We start from the raw sequence: 5,886 nt of genomic DNA on the forward strand, positions 1-5,886 counted from the left end.
AAAGAATTAACAATTACTTGTTGATGCATTTTTTTCTTTTATATTAGTTTGTTCACAAAGTTCATTTACATTATGTTTTACACTATTCATCCTTCATTCTAGTTTTCATACAATTATTACCCTGCATTATGTTTTATAAAATCAATGTCTTTGCCTATTATTACCAAATCTTTTCATGTCCCTGCCAGGTTTTTTCCCATTTCTTTCACCCCCTCACTCTACCCATCTAAATGTGCAAACCCGTGGTTTTGCATCTACCCATTCTCACCCCTCTGATCTCACCCTTTCTCACCTTTGGTCCCCTAAATGTTTTACTAGTTATTTTTTAATTTTTACAATAATGATCTTATCTATTATTTGTCCTTATGAGGCTAATTTAGTTCATTCGGCATAAGGCTTTCCAGTCTCTCCCAAGTTATGTAGTATTTTTCAAAATCATTGCTCCTGAGTGCTGCATAGCATTCCGTTGTGTGAAGGTACCACAATTTATCAATCCATTCTGTTATAGTTGGTAATTTGGGCTGTTTCCATGTTCTTGTGATGGTGAATAACACTGCTATGAACATTGGTGTACAGGTCTCTGCTTGTGTCTCCGTTCGACATTCCTTGGGCTATATTCCTGGTAGTGGAAAAGCTGGTTCATATGGAGTTTCTATGTTCAACTTTTTTGAGGAAAGACCAAACAGTCTTACAGAATGGTTGGTTATATGATTCTACAATCCCACCAACAGTATATGAGAGTTCAAGAATGAGGAAGTCTAACCGTGAAGATAACCAATTGATATCATAACTAAGATAAATCAGACCATAGAATTATCTAACAAGAACTTTAAGTAGCTATCATAAAAATACAACAACATAAATGTTGGAGAGGATGTTGATGCATTTTTATGATAGCTACTTGAAATTCTTATTAGATAAGTATGGGATCTGATTTATCTTAGCCATCGTATCAACTGATTAACTTCTCATATTCAGAGATGTACTTCCTCACTCTTGAAATGAAAAGTGATTTTTGAGGTATAGTCTGCACATTCTGATTATTGGCCTAGAAATCTTATAAGTATAAAATACTCTACTGTAGCCCTTTTTATACTTGGAGTATAGATTCAAGCCCATTTTTGTGAACTCTTTCCATGACAATTTAGTTTCTGGTTTGTTTTCTTTTTCTCACCCTGATGCCTGTTTAATTTCTGCTTCATGTGTTAACTAAGACAACTCTGTTATGACAGATGAGAGAGTAGAAGTTTCTGGGCTAGGAGGCAGACAGTTTGGAGACACTTAGATTTGCTGGTACTCTCTTAGTGTAGTGTGTTATATGTTGTGCTATTAAGTTAAAAGTCAATGGTTTGAGTCTACTAGATATTGCAAAAATTTACAGTCTCAGAAATGATTAAGTAGGGTTCTTAGGAGTTGGTAATGGGTTTGGGTTATAGTTTTTGACCCTTTTAGTTTTCTTCTTCTCAACTATTGAATCTGTATGTGACACTAATTATTAGAGAAGCTGGATTCTATGAAGAAGACTATGGCATTAAGATCAGAAGACGACTTATCAATAACCTATGTTAGGCAGATGACATATTTGCCTGAAAGTGAGGAGAACTTAAAGAGTGTACTGCAGAAAATCAAACAATACAAGCTTGCAATATGGATTGTATCTCAGTATCAAGAAAACAAATGAAAGAATCACCACTGAACTTATTGTTAACACCATGGTAAATGGAGTAAAGATTCAAGCTGTTTATAACTTCATTTTACTTGGATCCACAATTTACCCTCTTCATTGGTACCAGAAGTCAGGAGGTAAATAAATGTATTTCACTGGGAAAGCATGCAGTCAGAGACCTTTCAAATTACTAAGGAGTAATGTTGTTAGTTTGAAGACTAAGATGTGCCTGATTCAGACCATGGTCTTTCTAATCACTTGCTATACTGCTGAGAGCTGGACAGTGAATAAGGATGACAGAACTGGTTTCTTTAAACTGTAGTTTTGGAGAAGAATATTGAATATTCCTTGGACTGCCAAAAAATCAAACAAAAAAAAAACAACAAAAAAACCCAAACAACACACAAAAGAAACAAATAAATAGCTCAGACAGAGGATAGCCAGTGTTCTTCTTGGAGGCAAAGATAATAAAGTTTTGTCTCATATACTTTGGGCATGTTGCTAGAGGAGGCTATTCCTTGATGAGGAGCATCTTGCTTGGAAATGTAAATACCAGCAAAAGAGGGGAAGACCATTAACTAGGTGAATTAAGAAGCAATGGGCTCAAGTGAATCAGAGATGGTAACAATTACAGAGGATATGTTAAGGTTCAGGTCTTTGTTTATAGAGTCCCTGTGAGTGATACTCAACTCAACAGTATCTCCTCATAACAGCAAAAACAACTGTTTCATCTGCAACAAACAGTTATAACTTATGAAAAGTGCAACCACAGTGTTTCTTGCAGGCAAAATGTCAATGCTTTCTCTCACATACTTTAAGCATGTTGCTATTGTCATTATTAAGTGCCATCAAGTTAAGTATGACTTATAGAGACCTTCTGAACAACAGATCTGTATCCTATCCTGTGCCAACCTCACAATCTCTGACACACTAGAGCTCATTACTGTAGTTACTGTGTCTATCCACCTGGTTGAGAGTTTTCCTCTCTTTTACCATCCCTCCACTTTTCCACGCATGTCCCTCTCCATGGACTAGCCTTGCCTAGCAACATTCCCAAAGTATGTGAGATCAAGCTTTATTCAACTTTCCTTCCAAGGAACACTATAGCTGCACCTTTTCCATGACATGTCTGTTTGTTCTTTTGACAGTCCATGAGCTACTCAGTACTCTTCTCCAACTAGAAAAAGATATTCCTTGAAGAACAGGCAGATACAGATCTTTTTTTTCCCTTTTCTGTGTAAAGCAACAGTTTGATTTGAATTATTGACTATTTATCAGTTCAACATGTAACCACATTATAGCACTTCATCCTTAGTCATTGTCCAGGTTTCTGATGCACAGCAAGTAATTTCAAAGACCATGGCCTGGATCAAGTGCACCTCCGTCTCTAGACTGTCATTGTTGCCTCTCAGTGCTCTGGACAGGTCCCTAATAGCAGGTATTCCCAGTGCAATTTGTCCTTTGATTCCTTGACTGCTGGTGCCGGCAGTACTGATTGTGGAGTCAAGCAATCTTTAACTGTTAACAACCTCAGTCTCTTCTCCCGTTATCATGGTGCTGCCAATTTACGCAGTGGTAAGAATCTTTGTTTTCTTGATGTTGAGTTTTAATGCATAATGAAGACTACAGTCCTTGATCTTCTGCAGCAAGCACTTCAGATCTTCCTCAGTTTCAGCAAGCAAAATTGTACCATATGCATAACGTAGGTTGTTGATGCATATATGTATCAGTTAGACCATATTAAGGTAGATTTATATTCAAAGAATTTTGTTAATCTAATGCTATGTTCCAAACTCCTTCCCTATATTATTTTAACATCATTATATAACACCTCAACCAAATTTTTACTGTGGAACATTATGTAACTCTTATCTTTTATTTATTTTGTGTGTACTGGAACAATTCTAGAATTTAATTTCTAATAATTACCAGTGTTAAGTTTATATCTATATATATCTATATCATCTATATCTATATCTATCTATAATCTATATCATGTTTTCATAAATTTAAATATTTAAATGTTAAGATATTAGTGTCCACTTTAAAAAAAGGTTTTTATTGCCTAATTTATCATGAGTTTTATCATATTTTTCACCAGACTATTTTCTTACATGACTGTACTATTCTATTCTCAGGCTGATCTGAGATCATGACATTTTCGCTGAGATAAACAGTGAAAAAATCCTGAGAGAAGTGTTAGCTTTTAAAATTCATTAATTTTATATGTGGATGTGGTTTTCAAAAGCACAAATTCAATATAAAAATCTATAATTTAGCTTATTTTTGCATCACTGAATATATTCACCTCAAGTATAAAGTCAGGTATTAAAATTTTAATTTGGTTAAAAGTCAGAGTAAACTAGGATATGTCATGATTTTGGTTTTGTGGGGGTATTTTCCCCCTTCATTTGGTTCAAAGATGTCTTAGTCCATTTAGAGGGTTTTCTAGCCATTTTTAGGGATGTCATTCAGCTTGATGGCATATTAGCAGACAGAGCCAATTTCCTGGTCCTTGGTATTCATATATCCAAGCTGGCAGTGCATGAACTACCTTTTGCTTGCTTTGTCATCTCCTATCCATCCGCTCAACTCCTGCTTAATGGCTTTATGTGTCCACCAGGCATCCAGTCAGAGGTCTAAGTATACTGTAGGCGTTTTGCCTAGATTATAAGGCTTCCTCAGTTTTTCTAGCCATTTTTGTGTTCCTCTGAAGGAAAAAGAATCCTTACAAACATGTTCCTGCCTCATGTTGGTGTTGCTTGGAATCAGACAAGCTTTTCTAGGTCACCATGCCACCATATATCATAGGACCATGTTTTCTTTGCAGTGTTGCTGATTGGTGTGATATTAAAGAATGCTAGGAAACTTACTTTTTCCATAAGAAGAAACACTCATGTTACCTCTGCCTTCTTATATCAGAACATGTCTTATAGTTTCTTATATCAGAACATGTTTTATAGTTTCTTCCTTTAGGACAGCGATTGATTATTCAAAATGGCTTTCTTAGTCATTGACTGTAAGACTTTTATCACTTGGCTGGTGTGACTAAGCTACCAATGTGAATCTGAGGAATAGAACTTTGGATTGGAACATGCAAACAAGGTGTGTATACTACTAATGAGGGATAGGCCATTTTTGCCATCCTGTTTGAATTGAACAGATTCAGAGGCAGGAAAAAGTGGAACTACCATCAGGAATGAATTAGTAGATAGTGTAGCACTCCAACTATTGGATCAGAGGTTTCTGCACAAGACAGAGACTTGAACGGAAATGTCCACTTTAAGACATCAGAACTGAAAGCCTTTGAACAGGCTTACTGAAGGAGTTGGAGATAGGTTGGGTTATCTCATAACTGGCAGGACTAGAAGAGATTTGTAACAGAGGTCCAAAGCTGAGAAACTAACAGTAAAATGGGTTCTGAAGCACACTTGAGAATCCATTTGACTGAATCATTGAATCATGTTACTAATATGAACTATAAATGTTACTCCCGTAATAAACCAGTTCATCCACTGCAGATTAGCAGAACCAGTAGTAGAGCATAAATGTCCTTATCAGAGAAAGCTTTAGAATTGATGGAAGTAGTTATGGATATGAATGAGCATATCTGACTTCACAAGAATCAGTTTTGTGATCTGTATGTTGTTGATAGGAACTCTTAATCTTGTGAAATTAGAGGAGGTCAGATGTGGCTGTTTTAAGGTAGTCTACCTGTTTTTACATTTCCTTGAATTCAAACTCCTAGGGCTCTTTCAAAGTAGCCAAAACCACATTGGCAATATGTGATTCTTAATGAAAGAGATTAAAGACAAAATTTAAAATAATACAAAACAAAGCAAAAATTATAACCATAATATTTGCAATTACAATATAAGGATTTTTTTTTCATTAGAATCCTCTCTGATTTGGGTTTGAAAGTCTATTTGTAAACTTAAGAATATTATGTCATTTCTTTTCTTAAGAATCTCTGAAGACTTTCTTTCTCTGAAGCCATCAGGACAAATTGTCAAAGTTTCCTGGACTAGAGAAATGACCACAAGATTAAAAAAAAAATGAGGCAATATGTCTTCTAATTCATCAAAATAGATTGGTACCATTACAATGATAATTTAACAACTAGAGATAGAGCTGTGTCAAGGAGTTTCTTGAAAATAAAACTATTCTGCTTCACCTTTTCTCCTAAAGTGGTTTATATAATTTAAAATTTTATTTTCAAG

The sequence above is a fragment of the Elephantulus edwardii genome, unplaced genomic scaffold (genome assembly GCF_000299155.1).
Source record: "Elephantulus edwardii isolate Elephantulus edwardi_28Jun2011 unplaced genomic scaffold, EleEdw1.0 scaffold00013, whole genome shotgun sequence".
Classification (NCBI taxonomy): Eukaryota; Metazoa; Chordata; class Mammalia; order Macroscelidea; family Macroscelididae; genus Elephantulus; species Elephantulus edwardii.